Below are 21,460 nucleotides of genomic sequence, written 5' to 3'. Positions count from 1 at the left end.
GTGTGTTGCAATCCATGCCCTCAAGCAGCAATAGTTTAAGAGTACATTTCTTCACTTCTGTATTTATTTAGCTGAGTGCAAGGCATCAAATGAAGCCGTGGAAATAGGTCCCTTTTTACAGCTGCCATTTTGAAACTGACAGAGGAGTGAGTTGGCATTCTGGGTAGTGTGGAAGTGAAGAACCGGTGGACTAAGCTACTGTTACTTCAGTGTATTATTGCTATTGTTATTATTTCTTAAATTTGTATACCGCCCTATACTTGTAGATCTCAGGGTGGTTCACAACGTAAAATCACAATATTAAAAAATACGTAATAAAACAAAGACAACTTAATAAACACTTAAAAGGGTATTGGATGATAATCAGCCAAAGGCCTGCTTGAAGAGCAACATTATTGCCTGGCATCTAAAGAAGCATTACGAAGGTGCCAGGCAAACCTCCCTTGGGAGAGCATTCCACAAACAGGGAGCCACTGCAGAAAAGACCCTGTTCTGCCCCACAGGGTTCAATTATTTAGTGATAGCAAATCTGTGTATTAGTATTAGGTAGCAGGAATAATTATGCTGCAACTTTAAGAAAAGGTAGTGCCTTTCCAAATCTCAAAGCAGGCTGGGAAAGGAGGGCATAGTAATATACTAGTTTCTATTGGCTACTCCCACAGCGGGGAAAAGCTCTGTCTCTCCTTTGCAACCTAGTTCTGTTTAGTTCTTGCAAGCCCAGGAAGAGGGGCAGACTCCCTACAGAACTTCATAAAGAGCTTCCTAACCACATTCATTCAGAGCCAAAAGAACAGGCTACTGGAATGTGAGTAAATACCTCTATTTGTGCCTTGTGAGTTTCAATAGAATACATGTTTGAGAGCTTTGTGGAGTTTTGTTTATACTAATCATATTGAGAGAAGTCTCAGGATGGAACAGACCTGTTCTCATGTTGTCACCCTCAGGACCTTTTGCGGAGGAGACACCTGAAGAAGGGCCTCAGAAGATGATCTCAAGGTCTGGGTAGGTTAGGGCTGGACATTACTGGGATTTCAAATTGAAATCAGAATTGATGTCTGGTGGTGGTGGGATTTCCGAAAAGTGGTGCTTTGTCCTGGATCTTAGGCAAGTCAATGAACAAATTTGGGGTTTTCCTTAAAAAAGCTCAACAACTTTTGGGGTGTCCTGGTTTTTACCTTTTGAAATATGGCAACCCTAGGGTAGGTTCATATGGAGGGATGTGGTCTGAGGTCTTGAGGTCTTGAGCCATTTAAGGCTTTATAGGTCAAAACCAGCACTTTGAATTGGGCCTTGAAACTAATTGGTAGCTAGTGCAGTGAGACCAGGATATATTTATTTAAAATATCTATACAGTGGTACCTCGGGTTATAAACACCTCAGGTTACAGACTCCGCTAACTCGGGTTACAGACTCCGCTAACCCGCTAACCTTGGGTTAAGAATTTACCTCAGGATAAGAACAGAAATCATGCGCTGGCAATGTGGCGGCAGAGGGAGGCCCCATTGGCTAAAGTGTTACCTCAGGTTAAGAATGGTTTCAGGTTAAGAACGGACCTCTGGAACGAATTAAGTTCGTAACCAGAGGTACCACTGTACAGCACCTTTCCATCTATCAGGGTTGGCGAGGCAGTTTGAAATAAATATAAAACGAAAGACCTGCTTGCATGCAGTGCATTCTGGTGACATGGAAAATGATGCTGTTTTATATCCGCAGCTGAGGAAAAGGCAGCAAGTCTCTGAAGAATACGTAAGAAGAGGCTGTTGCACTCAAGTCCTGCGTGTGGGCTTCTCAAAGGTATCTAGGTGGCCACTGTGAAAACAAGAGGGTTGGGCTAGACCTTTTGCCTGATCTAGCAGGGCTCTCCTTATGAGGTGACAGGATAACTCCCCTCTCCCCAAATTCCACTTTCCTGGACTCGTAATGAAATCCTTATCAATGATGTCTACTGTTGCCATTGCTCAGAGCAGTTCTTTCCAGCAGGTGTCTCTCTTGAGCTTATTTTTATGACTGGCTAAGAGTAACCTTGCAAAACTATAATTTTTCCAGAGGAAATCCTTGTCCAGATCTTGAGTTAAAGTGCATTGCCCACAGAGAACAGCATATAGTGCATAGCCAGACTACACTGCGCAGTGGCTGGGGAGAAGGAGGAGATTTAGTGCACTGTGCCCAAGTTGCTCAGAGCAGCCGACACTTTGAAAAGTCAGGAGATGAACATGAAGGCACTGTTTATACTTGAGATGAAACTCATTGTTATTTGTATTTTTTGCACCCTGCAGTCATCAAACTGTGATTTTTGTAGCGCCCGAAGGAGGGCTTGTTGTTGTTGTTTAGTCGTTTAGTCGTGTCCAGCTCTTCGTGACCCCATGGACCAGAGCACGCCAGGCACTCCTGTCTTCCACTGCCTCCCGCAGTTTGGTCAAACTCATGTTTGTAGCTTTGAGAACACTGTCCAGCCATCTCGTCCTCTGTCGTCCCCTTCTCCTTGTGCCCTCCATCTTTCCCAACATCAGGGTCTTCTCCAGGGAGTCTTCTCTTCTTGGGACTTGAGGCTAGTAGCTATTTAAGCAGCACTTAATTTTTATGAAATTATTTGACAGGACATCAAGTCCAACCTCTTGCAATGCAGGAATCACAGCTAGTTCATACAGGGCAGATGGCTTAAAAACTTCCAGTGAACCTCCCGAGGGAGTCTGTTCCACTGTCAAACAGCTCCTACTGTCACAAAATACTTTCTCATGTTGAGTCGGAATCTCCTTTCTTGTAACTAGAAGCCATTGGTTTGGTTTCTAGGCTCCAGAGCAGAGAAAAACATGTTTGCGCCATTTTCATGTGACTGCCCTTCAGATATTTGAAAATGACTATCATATCTCCTCTCAGTCTCCTCTTTTCCAGGCTAAACACACCAGCCTGCTTCAACCGTTCCTCATAAGGCTTGTTTTCCAGGCCCTTAATCATCTTGATTGCCCTCCCCTGCACTTTCCAGCTTGTCAATATCCTTCTTAAATGGTGGCACCCAGAACTTGACATAGTAGTTCCACGTGTGGTCTGAGCAAGGCAGAATAAAGCAGGAATATTATTTCCCCTGATCAGGTCACAGGTTCTGTTGATGCAACCTAGAAATAGCTTGTTGTTTGGCTAGTTAGCTGATTTACCACCAGTTTAAGCTGATGTTCATTGTATGAGTTCATGCATTGTTAAAGTTTAATGTATTCAATGGCATTGGCAATTGTATTTTCTTTTTTAAAGCACAGAGTTACTTTATTTTATAAAAAAAATAGGAAACAAATATTTAATACTGAAACACAGGTGAATGCATTAATATTAGTGTACTTCTCCATCCAAAAACCAATGATAGGAACTCATTCTATAGTTGGATATCATTTTATAGTTGTTGTTTTCTTGACATCACACCCTGTGATCATCTAACATGAAACAACTATTCCATATTTTATTCACTCAGAGGCTGGAGGACGTGGAATATAAATCTCAGATTCTTTCTCACAGGCAGAGAGTAAGTGAGAGGTTTGGTATAAAATACATGACCATTGCATCGTTAACTGGGTGCGTTAACCCCTGCCATGGCTAACCAAAGGTCATTGCTGTGGAATAGATTGACAAGCTGCACTTGAATGCTTTAGGTAGGGTTGTAGTGCAGGGCTTAGGTTCCTGATGGTCTGGGTTTAGGATCCTGATCATCCTTTGACATTAGGGAATATTGGCGGAATATTGTCTGAAAATCTGCTCCAGTCAGTGGCAAGAGTTATAAGTCTAATATTGCCACAGCCCTGAGGGAAAGTTAGGGACTAATATTACTTTTTCACTGAGAAAGTAAACAGTGAATATATTTCTAGGATATTTTCTTCTGGTATATATTTATAGCTGACTTATGCACAGGAATAATATTACATTAAGCTGCTGGTATGGATTGCCAGCAAAGTCCCAAGAAAAAGTCTATAGTTCAACAAGTTGTAAACTTAGTTTTATATTTTTGTAAGGTATAAACCAGGTAGAAAAACTAGGTACTGTAGTAGTATTTTAATAATTTAATTTGCTTTGTTCTGCTCTTTCTCTGAGATATATAGCTAGCGGCAACTGCTTTAGGGCTGTGCTAAAACTAGGGAAGAGAAGGGTTTTTTTCAACAGAAACTTTCCTACAGTGGTACCTCGGGTTACATATGCTTCAGGTTACATACGCTTCAGGTTACAGACTCCGCTAACCCAGAAATAGTACCTCGGGTTAAGAACTTTGCTTCAGGATGAGAACAAAAATCGTGCTCCGGTGGTGCGGCGGCAGTGGGAGGCCCCATTAGCTAAAGTGGTGCTTCAGGTTAAGAACCGTTTCAGGTTAAGAACGGACTTCCAGAACGAATTAAGTACTTAACCCAAGGTACCACTGTACTTTTTAGCAGAGAGGTTTTGAGTAGATAAGTTTTGTGGCACTTGCCCCCATTATTTAGAGTATAGGCAGGCAGCATTGTCTTCACTCTCATCTGGCTTTGTGACATCATCATGTGACCAGATCTGACTGGCTGCATGGCATTGTCAGGAAGTCTGTTCAGAGAGAAGGCTAGGCTTTGTGCCCTTATTGTTTCATATTCAGGATGGTGGCGTACTGCTAAACCTAGCTGGCTGCATTGGGGGTTTACACTATCTTTGATTAAGATTGTACATGATTTCTGACTAGCTGGCATCGCTTTACTAAAGTTCCAATTCGATGCACACTTATTGGGAATAAGTCTTATTGAACTCAGTGCGACTTACTTCATGAGTAATAGGAAATGGCAGCTAAGCTGCGGATTGGAGATAGTCTATAGACTACATTCACACATGTTCCATTGTCACGAAGACTTTTAGGAATGAATGAGTCACTGAAGATAAAACCTTCATATCATCTCAGATACAATGTTGAGTAATGGAAGCAGTTTATATATTCAGCTGTGAGTCATTGGGCAATTCACGCTGTTCATCAGTGTTTCTAGTTGAGATGGCCTTTCCCTCTCTCAACTGCCACTGCAAGATTACCTAAGGACCAGCTTGCCCTAAGAGAGAGATAAGGCAGAGCGGCTTAGAGATGGCCAACCTAAAAGTCCTCTGCCTGAGGGAACAACTGTGTAGCAGCTACAGGTTTATAAAGGCCTTGTATCTACCCCATGCAGTGATGTTTCCATTCTGCTGCAGTTTGGGTTCCACAAAAACAAAAAAAATCATTTGGCTTGCTGTTCTCTGTTCTCTACAACAGCCCCTCTGCCTCCCCCTACCCCGCTATGCCACTCCCAGGCTGTGACATTCTTCTTCTTGTCTTTTAACCCCCCTCCAATAAGTTTAGAAGTTAAGATGTTCCCAGGCTACTATGGGAGAAGTTTCCTTTAGGGGTTCAAGTATGGCATCTTACACCAAATTCCCAATCTGCAGGAACTTTCAATTAGGACAAAAATAGATGTCATCTAGCTGTTTCTCCTCTGGCCAGCTAGCTTCTGTCACCTCGTTCCTTCACAACTTCTTCATCTTACCATGGTCATTGAAATGCAAATTGTTCAACCCACCAGAACCCCCCTTGAACATTATACAAAGCTGTTTTCCACTCTAACACGGAGCGTAAGGTTCCCCTTTAACTGGGCCTTACCAGCTTGTGATCAGGCTGCTCTCTTTTGTGGAGAAGGTGGCCTCCCTGATAATTGGTTTTATGGAACATACAGGAAGTGATGAAAGGCCATTGCTTCTGTCCCGATCTGATAAGCTGCCTTTGACGCAGGTTCCCCTTTCTCATGATAAACAAAAGTGGCTTTGCTCTTCCGAGAAGAAGAGCCCACTCAGGTTGGTTGATAGAGTGCTGTGACCATGAAGTCAGTGTAGTGCAAATACATTAACAGGAAGGTAACATTAAATGGAAGAAAACAGAGATGTTTTTAAAATAATAATAACAACAACAGAAATCTCCCCATTAAGTGTTTCGACAAGAAAATAAGGTCTCCCGGTTTTGAAGCTGAGCTGTAGAAAGAACCCACTTGTGACATATAAGCAAATAAATGCATTGGGGTGGGGGTGAAATAAAATTAAGCCAGACAGATCAAATGTACATACCAGTGTTGCTCAGAAATGGTTGCATGGCAACAGAGGGGTGGAAAATTGCCATGACGACAAAGAGAAGCAACTGGTGTAGTAGTAACTGAGAGGCAGCTTAAATGTTTGTAGGAACACATGGTATAGTCCTCTCATGGCTTGGGTTTAGTCTTCTCCCTTACATCTGGCTTGGCTTTCTATGGGTAGGGAGATTTCAAAGTGGGGATACAAGTTGTCCTCTTTCTCTATTGTGAGATGGTACAGTAGGCTGCGGGATGTGGGTGGCGCTGTGGTCTAAACCTAAAGCCTAGGGCTTGCCGATCAGAAGGTTGGTGGTTCAAATCCCCCAATGGGGTGAGCTCCTGTTGCTCAGTCTCAGCTCCTGCCAACGTAGCAGTTCAAAAGCACGTCAAAGTGCAAGTAGATAATTAGGTACCACTCCAGCAGGAAGGTAAAAGGCGTTTCCGTGTGCTGCTCTGGTTCGCCAGAAGCGGCTTAGTCATGCTGGCCACATGACCTGGAAGCTGTACGCCGGCTCCCTTGGCCAGTAAAGTGAGATGAGCGCCGCAACCCCAGAGACTGGACTTAACAGTCAGGGATCCCTTTACCTTTACAGTAAGCTGCAGACGGGCATGGTCCAAGAGGCCACGCTTGAAAGGACCAATCATAGAATTGTTGAGTTGGAAGGGACCCAACTCATCTAGTCATCTAGTCCAACCCCCTAAAATTCAGGAATTTCAACTCGATCATAGCTCTAACTGCGAAGTAGGTCAACTTTAGAGGAAGACTACTTCATTGGATAACCCTCCCCGCCTGACAAAGAAAAATTTCCTCACACCACAATAATTTCAGCAGTGAAAGCTTGGAAACCACAGAGGGTGCTGCCTTGTATCATGTGTGGTGTTGTGGTTAGAGTGTTGGACTCCGACCTGAGAGACTGGGGTTCAAATCCCCACTAGGCCACGAAGCTCACTGGGTGACCTTGGGCCATTCAGCCTAACCTACTACTCAGGGTGGTTAAAATTATTATTAAATTTATTACTTGCCCTTTGCCCTAAGGTCCCAGGGCGAGTTGAATCAATTAAAACATACCAATTAAGATGGGGAGGGGTGAACCATCTACACTATCTTGGTCTCCTTGGAGAGCAGGCAGGATATCAATGTACAGTGGTACCTCTAGATTCGAACAGGATCCGTTCTGGAGCCCCGTTCGCATCTAGAAGCAAACATAACTTGTGTCTGCGTATGCGCGGGTCACGTTTCGGTGCTTCTGCGCATGCACGCGACGTCATTTTGAGCATCTGCGCATGCGCAAGCGGTGAAACCCGGAAGTAACGCGTTCCGTTACTTCCAGGTTGCCGCGGAGCGCAACTCAAATGCGCTTATCCCGAAGCACATTCAACCCGAGGTATGACTGTAATAATAAATATGCAAACAAGCATATTACTATCAGATCTCTTAATAACTGGAGCCCCTGGGCAGCATACATAAAAGTATAACAAGCACACGGTGGATTAAATAAAGTACACCAGGTCAGAGCCATACCTCCATCTAGCTTAGCACTGTCTACACTGACTTTCAGTGGCTCTCCAGAGTTTCAACCAGGGGTCTCATCCCCACCTGGAGTTGGCAGGGATTGAACCTAGGACCTTCTGCATTCAAAGCATGTGAGCACTGCTTCTTATCACCTGGATTAGATGAGGCTGTGGAGGTGCTAAACTGGTGCCTAGAGTTGGTACTGGGCTAGGTGAGGGCCAATAAACTGGAGGTAGAAGCTTCTTGGATCCAGGGTTCTGGTGCAGAGTGTCCCAGTTCAGTACCTGTGGCCATTTCTGGACATGAATAATTTGTCCCCAAAGTGATCCATACTCCAGAAACCTCCTGTTTGTGTTACTGCAATGTGCTATATACAAAGTTGTTCTGGAAGATGACTCAGAAGCTTCCAGACCCTCCAAGTGTCCCTATTTTCCAGGGACAGTACCGGATTTACATAAACCATCCTGGTTTCTGGTTTGATCCTGGAATGCCCCCCCTCCTTAGGACATCACTATTTTCATCTGAGAAATGTTGGAGGGGTATGGAGCTATCCAACCCCCAAGCCATCGGAATAGGAAATGTTTAACTTATTATGTTTCTATATATTTGGAAACTGCCCAGAGTGGCTGGGACAACCCGGTCAGATGGGTGGGGGAAATTAATATAATATAATATAATATAATATAATATAATATAATATAATAATATACTGTCCTGGACCCAGAGGTCTCAGGGCAGTTCACAGGATAAAATTAGAATAAAAAAACCACAAAAGACATAATCAGAACAACCACCACCCATTAACAACCCCCAACACATTTTTAAAGGGCATAGGTTGTCAATCAACCCAGCTAAAAACAGTTTTTAATTTTTTTTAAAAGCAATTTAAAAGAAGAAGCAGTGCTCTCTGCTGGGCAGCAGTCCTTATAAACCTGTCGGGTCTCACCCTGGGCCAGGTGGAGAGAGGTAGTGACAGGGCCCCCAGGCTCTCAGCAGGTATAATAATAATAATAATAATAATAATAATAATAATAATAATGGAAGTCCCTATTTTCATTGGATAAATGTTGGAGGGTATGAGCTTCTTTTAGGTATATAATATTTTATTAATTTTTCCAAAAATAACAAGAACAATACAAAAACAAAACAAAATGACTTCCCTCTAGTCCAGGCACCCCCAAACTCGGCCCTCCAGATGTTTTGGGACTACAGTTCCCATCACCCCTAGCTAACAGGACCAGTGGTCAGGGATGATGGGAATTGTAGTCCCAACGCATCTGGAGGGCCGAGTTTGGGGTGCTTGCTCTAGTCCCTTCCTTGGTTCTATTATTTATCAACATACTGTGTGTCCATTATTAAATTTGAAAACCATTGTCCATTCATAACAAATTACTAGTAGTTTTAAAACCCTGCTAATGTATTAACCTGTGTACAATGCTTCTGTATATATGCAATAAACATCTTCAATTCTTCCTTAAATTCGTTGTTGTCTCTTCCTCTTAGTTTCATTGTCAATTTTGCCATTTCAGCATATTCCATTAATTTAACTTGCCAATTGTCTTTAGCTGGGACAGCTACTTCTTTCCAATGCTGTGCTAATAATGTCTGTGCGGCCGTAGTTGCATACATAAATATATTCTTTTGTGATTTTGGTAAGTCCACTCCTGTAATACCTAGTAGGAAAGTTTCTGGTTTTTTAACAAAGGTTATTTTAAACATCTTCTTCATTTCATTATAGATCATTTCCCAATATTGGGGATGAGCTTCAACCAGTACAGAAAACAGTTGCCAGAATTTGGACGGGCACAACCCGGAATTTAGCACGTTGTGTCATTTCTCTGTGTTTACTGGGAAAATACCTTTAGTGATTTAAATGCTGCAGACCACCGTAATGCTTCGCTAATGTGGAGGCATTCTTCAGCAGGCTGAGTTGACATATTAAGATCATGACCCTTGTCTATAAACCCAGAGCAATGAGGGAAAGGTTGGGTGCTTTGCGGAACACGATGTTTCCTTCTGCACTTCAATAGATATAAGGATAAATGCCAGCACAGTCCCTGCCAGGCTCATTTGAATAAATTCCATTCCAAGAAGGTTAGGGCAGTTGGCTTTTTGAACCACTTTGGATGCACAAGATGGCCGTTGAGCGGCCTGTGATTTGCCTAGAGACCTGGTTGCATACGCTGAGGGTGAGATACCCATTCTGAGGTAATCCTTCTGTGATGGAAGGGACTTGATGAAGACCACTTGCTTTGTGCTGCTGCTTATTGGGTTTTATTTACTTCAGGCTAGTTTTCGGGACATAGTTCCCTCAGTTTTCCATGAAAGAAATGCTCTCACACAAGGATGGGGAATCTGTGGAGCGACAGACATGGGTGAACTACAGATTCCCTCAGCACCAGCCAGCATGGATGATGGTCAGGGATGGTGGGAGTTGTGGTTCAATGACAGTTAGAGGGTGACAAGTTCCTCACTCCTGCGCTACTAAGGGATGTGGGTGGCACTGTGGTCTAAAGCACTGAGCCTCTTGTGTTCGTTGATCAGAAGGTCGGCAGTTCAAATCCCCGCGGTGGGGTGCGCTCTTGTTGCTCTGTCCCAGCTCCTGCCAACCTAGCAGTTTGAAAGCACGCCAGCGCAAGTAGATAAATAGGTACCACTGTGGCAGGAAAGTAAATGGCATTTCCATCACGGTGTCCTGTTGCACTAGAATCGGTTCAGTCATGCTGACCACATGACTCAGAAAGTTTTCTGTGGAGAAACGCCAGCTCCCTTGGCCTGAAAGCAAGATGAGCTCTGCAAACCCATGGTCACCTTTGACTGGACTTAACCATCCAGGGGTCCTTTTACCTTTTTTACTATGATGATCCACCTACATCAGAGCTTTCCATCAGAGCTGTGTTGGTTAACTTAAAAAGTTAAGAAAGAAGCTGGTTTTCAGCTGTTTAACTCAGAGAAGACCCATTTAAATTAACGGGCCTAACTTACTCACGTTCACTCATTTCAGTGGATCTAGTATTATGAATAAAAACATAGTTGAATATTATCCAGAATCTGGGGATGAGACTTATTTTGATTCCAATCTGATTTTAAGGTAGCTGTGTTTGGGCACCAGTGTGAGTGTTTCACTTACTGCCCAAACACAAGGCACAAACAGTGGCAGGAATTCACGTTCTTTTTAACACAGGTCTTTTTATTTCTGGATTTCTTAAAAATCCTGGATTTTTGCATTGGTTTGCTTTTTATTTGCTGTGGAAAGTGTGGTTGTTGTTATTGTTATTTTTGACGAGTGACAGAACAATGTTATTAGTAAAGTTAGTGGCAAAGCCATTAATATTAGCATGGCGGTGCAATCCTATGCATGCCTACTCAGAAGTAATTTTCATTGCTTTCGTGTAGAAGGAGGAAAGGCATCCACTCACCAAAGGCCTGGGTGAAGACAAATCCAATTGATTTTTTTAAAAATAAATATTTATTAACAGTTTTTGAATACAATACACAACAAAGAAACAATATAACATATATCTTAACGTAGTTTCTTGACATCTTTGGACTCCCTCACGTCTCCCGCTCTTGCGTTCCTCACAATAAAATTTTGCCAGCAATTTATCACCTTGTTTCCAATCTTATTTATCTAGTTTTCCCATGTTGTTTCTCTAATTTTAGATATCCTTTATTCAGATCCTAAGAGTTTAGTGTAGTCTAGTAATTATCCAAAAATTTATCTTTTCTTAAATCTAACTTATCTTCATAATTCCATCTAAGTTAATGGTGCCAAATTATTTATGATCTAGCAACCTTCTTAACATTCATACAATTTACAGTGTTTTTGTAAATAGATCTTAAATTTCTTCCAGTCTTCTTCAACCATCTCCTCTCCCAGGTCTCGGATTCTGCCGGTCATCTCGGCCAGTTCCATATAGTCTATCAGTTGCATCTGCCATTCTTCCAGAGTGGGTAGATCTTGGGTTTTCCAATATTTGGCGACGAGTATGCTTGCTGCCGTTGTTGCATACATGAAAAATGTTTGGTCCTTCTTTAACACTCTCTGGCCGACAATACCCAGGAGGAAGGCCTCTGGTTTCTTAGGGAAGGTATACTTAAATACCTTTTTCAGCTCATTATATATCATTTCCCAGAAAGCCTTCACTCTAGGACAAGTCCACCAGAGGTGAAAAAACGTTCCTTCGCTTACTTTACATTTCCAGCATTTATTATAGGACAAATGGTATATTTTTGCGAGTTTGACTGGGGTCATGTACCATCTATATCAAATCCAATTGATTTTATGTATGCTCTGTTGCTTTAAACTGTCTCATGGGAAGTGACTCAGAAATGAAATAACAAAATCATCCTCACTGTTGTCTTCACCATCATCAAAATCATGGTCCCGTCGTTAATATATAGCTACAAAAACATATAATAAATATGCAAAAATACATTTAAAAGGCGAGGGAGCATGTTCGTTTAAATATTAAGACAAATCAATATTGTCAACATTGCCATTTAGCCATAATCTAGAGAAAAGTAATATCTCCATACAAATTAGTATTAAACAGTCTTTGTTTCCTTTGAAAAATGTGTTATCCTTTTTTAAAAAAAAAAAAAAAAAAAAAGCCCTGCCGGTGTAAATGAAAATACATCTATCATTATTACACCGTATTAGAGAATGAATGAATGAAGGAATGAATCTTTATTTGCGTCAGCCATCAGCCATATGAAACAACAATATGAAATACAAAGAACAGAAATAAAAAGTCAATTGTATAAAATACATTTTAGGGTTTTGAATCAATAGTCAAATAGTGGATCTTATTCTGATGGTCGTATTAGAGAGAGTTGTGTTTGCCTGTGTGACTGAGAAAAAGAGTGGTCTACAGCAGCAATTTATTGTGTATAATACTCATATTTTGGGGTGGGGGAGACATTAGTCTAAGACTAATGCAGCACAACTAAGTATTCATATCTAATCTTCCTTTAAAAAGGAAAAAAAGGATTGTGTGACTTTGATTTTAGCAGTACAGTGGTACCTCAGGTTAAGTACTTAATTCGTTCCGGAGGTCCGTACTTAACCTGAAACTGTTCTTAACCTGAAGCACCACTTTAGCTAATGGGGCCTCCTGCTGCCGCCACGCTGCTGGAGCCCTATTTCTGTTCTCATCCTGAAGCAAAGTTCTTAACCTGAAGCACTATTTCTGGGTTAGTGGATTCTGTAACCTGAAGCGTATGTAACCTGACGTACCACTATAATGTTAATGTGAAGGAATGGGTTTCCAAAACCCATAAACTGACTGTGCAGGCAGTTTTTAAACTGCACCAAAATCCCCATTTCTCCTTAGCTAAAATGCATAAACTTCAGCCGTTGAGCAAATGCAAAACAAGAACACAGCTCTCTCCCTTATCAGTTTGACGGCAAGACTGGCCTTGACTCTACCAGTAGAACAGACACAGACATATCTTATGTTATGACCACAAATGATGCAGAGACCCAAGTCTGGGACTAACGCCAGAGCATGTTCTCGGAAGTAGTGACCTCTTGCTCCAAGATAGGAGTAGGAACAGGAATATCCTTTTATTGTCAGGAGTGCAGGAAGGAAATCCCTTTTAAGGTTAAGAGTGCCAGAGCAGGAACATATGTGATGTCAACCCGCATACATAGGCTGATGTGGTTGGGCTCTGAGGGGAGGAGGGAGAGGGTGCCTGGAGGATATAAATACTGCATGAAACTTGTCATTTCTTTGGACTTGCTGTGGACTTGCTCACGCAAGTGCCTTCTGCTATCCGGAGAGCAGAATAAACTCTTTCTTTGAACCAACTCGGTGTCATTTTGACTTCCTTCCTCCTGTCCCGGAGCAACGCAGACCCAATCGGTTTACTCCAATAAGGCTACAAATGGAGGGGGGCAATTAACCTTGAGAGTCATTTTGCAATCCCTGTCGCCTCCCTCACTCCCCACTATTGAAAAATCAGTTTGTACCTGTGATTTTTCATAGTCAAATTGACCCCCAATGGCAATTTTGAGGAATGTTTGGGGAGGGGGGAGGAAATTGCTAAGCGCCTGCTCCCCTAATGCCGCTGCCTTAATCAACTTCTCCACTCCCTGTGACTGCATTCCCCTAAAGAATGACCGCTCCCCGCTTAAAACGGAGGGCGCCCTTTGCGTGGACGCGTGCAGCCCCTAGATCTGGAGCGGCTCCAACAGCATAGGCTAGGCTTTGCCTTCCCTCAGGTGGGATACCTGGAGGTCTCCGCCTACCTCAGTCAGTTGTCCAATCCCACCTGGGGGAAGAGTTGCCAAGGAGACCAGGCCAGGTAGGGGAGGGATTACCTGCCCACACAAAGGAGGGAGGATCTTACCTGGGAATCCTCACTTGGCTCCAGAGCTTCTCCCACCCTACCCACCCTCAGTCAATGTCTTATGTTGCAGGTTAATTTTCCTCACAGGTTTTGCAGGTTAACTTTTCTTCACAGGTATGCGGGCGCTGCTACGTTAAGGTCACTGTTAAAGGGCCGGAAAGGAATTTCCCTGCATTGGCAGGTTTCGCCTTTCCCGTAGCAAAACGTCACAACTTTGGCGGTATCAGGCCTTGGGCGGAATCCTTTTGTCCATCTTCCTCTTTGCGGCGGCGATACCAGGGTTCCCCGTTAAAGGGGTTTTCTGAAGGGAGGCTTTGACCATACGCCGGAAGGTCGTCATTGCTCTCCCCTGCGGCGGCGGCGTTACAGGGGCGGCTATCTCTGCTTGAACATATGTTCTCCAGAGCCGGCCCATCCCCCCCCCCACACTGCTTAACCCTGATGCTCCCTAGGTCCCCGGCTGGGGACTGGGGAGGGAGAACGCCCAACGCCTGAGCCAAGGTCTACCCACATTTGAAATTTAATAAAGTTGTGGCCAATTTAATCCCATAGCACGTTGTCTTGAGTCGTTATTCCACATGACGGGGGGGACTGCGCGGGATCTGGGGACTGTCCACGCAAAAAGAAAAAACACATCTATGTGTAATTTGAGCCTTGGGTCTGTTAAAAAGTGCTTTAAAACACTGCAGTGGAAGTTATTACAACCCCATCCCACAGCTAGTCATTTTCTGTCAGCAGCTTGCTGGCTTGAATTTCCAAGAAGAGTGTATGCGGAGGGGGAGAAGTTTGTGCAAAGCCTAAGTTGCAGCAGTGGTCATTTTAGTTCAGCTGCCCTCACAGACCCACTCCAGCTATATCCATTGAATCCAGGAAGCTGCATGCAAGCACAAGAATAAAATGCACTTTCTAAATTAAGTTGCCCAGAAGCTGGACAGTTTTAATAAGTTCAGGCTCTTCTGTTATCTAGAACACACACACACACACACAGAGAGAGAGAGCGCAAGACAGCCTTACAACATGATTTGGGAGAGAAATGGAGGCATGTGTGTTGTTTCATTTTAAAAACTACAACTCCCAGAGTTCAGTAGTTCCTGCAGGTGCTTCTGTATATCCAAATAAAGAGTCAACAGCGAGGCTGCAGGAGACAACTGTTATGAATTGTGCAGCTTACGCACAATCCTTTGCTTCTTGCATGCAACCATGACACCCCTTTCAGGGTCTGGAATTTGATAAACCAAAACTAAATGTTATCTGAGATGGGCTATCTCAGATCAATGATAGAAAAAGATGTGAAGTCTGGCTGAGTTGCTAAGTTTGTCAATTCGGGGAGCGTGATATAATGAATGTTGAGGCAGTACTTAAAGCCTGCAGTTCTGAACAGAACAGATTTTACATGCTGGAAATGCCCGGCAGGAAATGCACGTTTGCTCCACATATGGTGGAAATGTCCAATCGTAACTAATTATTGCAGGCAAATAGTACAGGCTGTCTCTGATCTAATAAGGGTTACTCTGAGACTTACCCCAGTGTTGATTCTGTTTAATGTCATTGAGAATGAATTGGTTAAGAATCTGAAGCCATTAGGATATGTGCTGCTGGTAGCTGCTAAGCTGGTGGGCTAGAAAATGGAAGTGTCAACAAGCTCCAAGAGAGGTGGGAGTGGTTAATAAATTGTATGGATTTGGCTGATATGGGTAAATTAGCTGAACTAGTTCAAAAGAGAGAAGGGAGGTTGTTACGTATTTAGTGGTTTGTGTTTGCCTGAGATTGAGTCTGGACTAAGGCTTCTGAGCTCCTGTGTTCTGATTCGATACATGATGTCCAATCACAGAACATTTCAGGATTTGGGCCTCTGCCATTGGCCCTTGAACTCTGAGTCGTGATTCACAGCTTGGAAGTTTAGACAGCCAATCACGCTGGGAGTGGGAGTGGCACAGGCTTTCAGGAACGTATATAAGCAGTTCCTTGTCTCTGTTTCCCAGTTATGTAGTTGAATAAAAGTTCTTGATGTTATTGCTGTGTCTTGCCTTGTGGGAACCCACCTACACTGAGGATATCACAGAATGTTGCATTTGCTGAAAGATGGAGCAGTTTTTGCTGCATGTTAAGAGTACAAGATTCAGAAACAGGACTGGAAAGACCTCTGTTTTTGTAAATAATATAAATAAGTCAAAAAGAAGGGGGAGTAGGTGCCATTGTATCAAAAAGAAGTAGGCTACTTATTAAAAATGTTTGAATAGATGTTAATTGACACAAACTTTCATAAACAGCACACTAACAACAGGCTCGTTTTAAAATAGTTGAACACTAATAAAAGAGTAAAACTAATCGTGCAAGCTGTCATTTCTAAAAGCGCGTAGAAAAGCCAGGATGCAGTAAGTCTAGTCAGGAGAAATATTGTGTGTGGCAGGGGTGGGTCTTGTCTGCCTGCAGCAATAAAGAGAAATTATTCCAAAACATCAGCCTTAAGGGACTGATACACCACAGAGAAACAACAAATGTGTAGCAGACATTGGAAACATAATGGGAAGTAGGGAAGATGGATGCAATTCTGTGATTTAAAAAAACAACAGTGGTGTTAATAAATGAGAAGAGGCCTTTTATTATGCTGGAGCATGTATGGATTATAGCCTTTCAGGCTTGGAGATAGTCTCTGAAACGTTTGTGGTTATTATTGTCAAACTCTTTTCTTTCTCAGATTTAGCCAATTTTTGTAGCCAGCTGAACAAACTTGTTGCTCCCTAAATAGACATGTGTACGTTTTGGTGTGACAATCTGAAGTGCTTATTGGAGAGAAAATAAACACATGTATTTGAGCAGTTTTGGAGCTGTTTTTAACAGAGTTGTGCATTTCTAAGAATGTTGCCTTTCCATACGAGTGCTCATGCAGCCCTTCAAAAATAGAGAGGGGAGAAGGCAAACCTACCTGTTTCCCCAGAGCAATGACCAACTGTTTCTTTATTATTGGTATTATTATTATTATTATTATTATTATTATGAAAACAAGTAATAGTCATAAATAAATAAGAATAAAAATGTGCACCCCACCACCAAGACCATTCCATTGTAACTATCCAACCTCCCAAAATTTCAACACCTCTTAAGATGGTTTGACCCCCTTTCCATTTTAACAGTACAAATTCTACAAACACCTTCCATATCTCCTCAAAATCATTTCTCCTGCAAATTCCCTGTCTTACCTTAATGGCACATGTTTTTATCATTAATGGCTATATCCCACACCTATTTATATACCATTCTTCCATTTTATATTCCTCTTGCCCCTTTCACTTCCTAGCTATAATAAATAACTCGTGCAGCTGTCAATAAATTTGTGAGCAAGCCCTTCATAGCCTGCAAACCTTCTCCCCCATCGTAAATTGATAATAACGCTACTTCTGGGCTTTCGTCAGCTTTAACCCAGTGATTTCTGTTATCTCCTAAAACATCCTTTACCAAAAAAATTGTACATATTTACACCCCCACCACATGTGAACATAGTTCCCGGTTTCCTGGCATGCCCTCCAACATAACACTGAATATTCCTTGTTTATTTTACTTAATCTGTTGTTATTGTTGTTTAGTCGTTTAGTCGTATCCAACTCTTCGTGACCCCATGGACCAGAGCACGCCAGGCACGTCTGTCTTCCACTGCTTCCCGCAGTTTGGTCAAACTCATGCTGGTAGCTTCAAGATCACTATCCAACCATCTTGTCCTCTGTCATCCCCATCTCCTTGTGCCCTCCATCTTTCCAAACATCAGGGTCTTTTCCAGGGAGTCTTCTCTTCTCATGAGGTGGCCAAAGTATTGGAGTCTCAGCTTCAGGATCTGTCCTTCCAGTGAGCACTCAGGGCTGATTTCCTTAAGAATGGATAGGTTTGATCTTCTTGCTGTCCACGGGACTCTCAAGAGTCTCCTCCAGCACAATAATTCAAAAGCATTTATTTAATCTGACTGATGTTAAATACCATCTCCAAACTATTGTAATTTTCTTTTATTCTTATGACCAACTATTTCAATGTGTCTTTTTGCAGACAGCAACAACAATGAAACACTGTTGTTTCTCAAAACTTCATCTCGATCAGGTGCCACTAACAAGAGGGAGGCCTGAATCCAGCTTTTGCTCTGATTCTCTCAACCTCGACTGGTCCTTTGCCCAAGCAAATTTATTGCACATGTGTTGTTTATTATTATGTGTATCCTTCTGTTAGATCAGAGTGTGTATGTGTTCCCCATCTTCAACACTCAATTTTCTTGAAAAAGAAAGAGAAAGTTTGTCTCTGTTTAGCCCAAGGATGGGAACCTCTGGGCCTTCAGATATTGGTGTACTATGGCTACCATCATCTCTGACCACTGGCCAGGCTGGCTGGAGCTGATGGGATTTGTACACAAACAAGAACCATAGGTCTCCAGCAGGAGCCCCATCCCTGCCTTGCAGCAATAAGTTGGACTCCAACATCTGGAGAAACAGAGTTTCCCTATGTCTGATATGTCTTTGGGGGAGGGATAAAACAATATGAGGCTCTATTCTGTGCCTGCCCACTGCAACACCCCATTATTCCAAGAAAATTTGACCACAATCCTTGCATGCTTACCCAAAAGTACTCTGCAGCTAGTCTACTAAGGCTGCAGCTTTTGTGAGCCTTGAAAACCATTTTTCTGTGGACAGCGTACCCTTGTCTTCTTCAGCACTAGAGCAAACATTGAGTTTTGTTCTTTTAAAGAAAGAAAGGTGCTTCTTTTGCTTAGTAGAACCGTAGGATTGTAGAGTTGCAAGGCTGGTTTTGAATTGTCAGCCTTCTTCCGACTTAAGCCTTTGATCCCTTTTTCTCTGCCCTCCGTGGCAACTTGGAGCTGTCTGAAAACATGCCAGGAGTCGGGTTGCAACAAGGCGACATTGCAGACCCTGGCACTAGGACCTCCCAGACGCCTTTTCTGAAATGCTGGCTGGTAGCATGTCAGCGGTACAGAGACTGAGCGGCTCTCGCTGTTACACAAGACGAAGGGTAGCCGCCGCAGGAGCATCCTTTGCCTCTTGAAAGCCAAGGTACCTGTTTATCTGCTTGCCGTCCTCAGCATCCTTAACCAATTGCTTTATCAGAGGCTAGCAGAGTTTAGCTGCAGCGGCAGAACACCAGTGGCAGCATTTTCCCCTCCCTCCTCTCATACCTGTGTTTTCTTGCGTCCGTAGAGAGAGCAGACAGAAGCAACAGTGCCGTTAAGAAATGGGCTAATTATTTTCCAGCTGGCAGAATCCAGAGGGATTATTTCACACCAAAAAAGTGTAAGTAGCTTTTATATCATCTCCCCTGCATAGCTTGTCACTACCGCTTTTGCACCTTCATCTTTTGCAAAAAGAACCACACACCAAGCCTCAAACCAAAACAAAGCACATCCCCCTTTTCTAGAAACCTTCCAGTCCTCTTGTGGGGGCAGTTTATGAAATAAAATGTTTATATTTGTTATAACACATGCCAAAAAAAGTCCTTGCAAACTCCAGTATGGGTCATGTGCTATTTTTGCTTGTTCATGTATGGTCAGAGATGATTTTCTGTTTGCAATTATCATTATTATTTTTTTCTGTTGTGTTCTCCATGGCCACTGAAAGGAGGGCAGGGGATAAAGCAATTGGAAGAGGAATGACTTGTGTTAAAACCAGGAAGGAACTTGTGAGCGTGGGAAACCAAAATACTTGAATTTATTCCAGTTTGGTTCCATTGTCCTCAGTGAAATGAAATAGTTTTTATTCAAACTACTTTGACATGCCCAGGTTGTGGGCCAGATTCCAAAGGGCCCAATTTTTATTTTGAGACAAGCCTCACCCCCAAGAAAAACATCTGGCGATTTTGTGCCATGCCAAGACAGTTCTTTAAAAATTAGACTATCAGTGGTGCTGTAGAGGTGAAAGGGTCCAATCCTGCATTGCAGGGGGCTGGGACTAGATGACCCTTGGGGTCCTTTCCAATTCTGCCATTCTATGAAACCATATGTCAGGCTAGTTTACATGAAAATACAGGAGCAACAAACATCCTCATAAAGAATCATATTCACAGGCCTGCATGTTGAGAGACAAGGAACATTGCTTAAACCCAACTCTCCCTCAAAATACCACTCTCTTGCAACAAGAGGTGTACTATTTGCATGTTAAATCAGAAGCAAATCTTATTTACATGCTTAAGTTTGCTCCTTTTTGGTTCTGTGAATCAGGCGTGGTTCAGTTACAAGTGGCTTTCTCTGCAAGAAAGGGAGTCAAGCTGCATGTGTGGCAGCAGAGTTACATCAGTGGATCTGAACTATTGGGGTATGTTGTCATTTTCAGCAGAGAAGTGGCAAGAGGAAAGAGGTGTGCTTCCCCACTGTGGTTCCTTGCGGCCCACATTTCTCCTGCGAGGCAGCAAGATCCCTGGCTTGAGAGGAAGCAGGTGGGGTAGAGGAAACTGAAGGGTGGAAAAAGAACCCAGCCCATCACCTCAGCTATTGGCCTGTCAATCACAGCTCCTCCCAGCTGTTTTGCAGCCATTTTATAATAATAATAATAATAATAATAATAATAATAATAATAATAATAATAATTTATTATTTGTACCCCGCCCATCTGGCTGAGTTTCCCCAGCCACCCTGGGCGGCTTCGATAAAAACCAGAAATACACTAAAATATCACAGATTAAAAACTTCCCTGAACAGGGCTGCCTTAAGATGTCTTCTGAATGTCAGGTAGTTATTTATTGCTTTGACATCTGATGGGAGGGCGTTCCACAGGGCAGGTGCCACTACCGAGAAGGCCCTCTGCCTGGTTCCCTGTAGCTTTGCTTCTCGTAATGAGGGAACCGCAAGAAGGCCGTCGGCGCTGGACCTCATTTTGTGGTTTACCAGCCCCTGACCAGCTGCCATTGTCTAATTCTGGGGTGGGGAAACTGTTAGACTCCAGCTCCCATCATCCCTGACCCTTGGCCATGCTTGCTGGAGCTGATGGGAGCTGTAGTCCCACATCATTTGGAGGGCCGTGGGTTCCCCAACCCTGGTTTAGTTCAACCCAGACTAGAAGGTACCACTGTGGTTTTAACAGGAGCTGATGGCAGAGGGATAGTTTGACAAACCTTAAACAAGTCTCTTTAAATTTTTTTTAGTTTTTTTCAGATTTTGAAATTTACGAACAGTTATCAAACAACCATCATAAAAAGAGAATTCTGAAGAGTCTCCTGGACTTCCCTCATCCCCTTTGTGGGTCCTTGTATAATGTTTTGCTCCTGCATCTTGTATTAATCCGAATCTATTAAATGTCCCTCCTCCTCCTCCTCCTTTAGCAATCACTCGTAGCTGAGTAAGATTGTCTTCCATAAACATGCTTGTAACAGTGAGTCCATAAGTGACTATGGAAGTTCAACACTAAACTTCAAGAGTTATTCCAATCCTATTAATAAATTTAATTGTTTACAATAGTTTTTAAGGTAAATTATATATTTACCCCACTCCTTATTAAAATTTTGCTCTTCCTGATTTCTGATTCTT

The 21,460-nt window shown here is 42.8% G+C and overlaps 1 protein-coding gene across 2 annotated transcripts in view; it reads left to right on the top strand.

The window, feature by feature from the left end:
- The first annotated feature begins 9,689 nt into the window (after positions 1–9,689).
- The window catches only part of RAB27B (RAB27B, member RAS oncogene family), a 125,139-nt gene continuing 113,368 nt past the window's right edge, over positions 9,690–21,460 (top strand). Inside the window, exons 1-2 of one of the 2 annotated variants that reach the window (XM_083702965.1) lie at positions 9,690–9,804; positions 19,143–19,235. The gene's annotated coding sequence lies outside the window, so the exon portion shown is untranslated. Of the gene's footprint in view, positions 9,805–18,849; positions 18,999–19,142; positions 19,236–21,460 lie in introns of those variants that run through there. The other variant, XM_083702966.1, reaches the window with a different exon arrangement.

The sequence above is a fragment of the Podarcis gaigeae genome (genome assembly GCF_964106915.1).
Source record: "Podarcis gaigeae genome assembly, chromosome: 11".
Classification (NCBI taxonomy): Eukaryota; Metazoa; Chordata; class Lepidosauria; order Squamata; family Lacertidae; genus Podarcis; species Podarcis gaigeae.
Note: the sequence above shows the minus strand (reverse complement) of the source record. Positions and strands in the feature narration are given on the sequence as shown.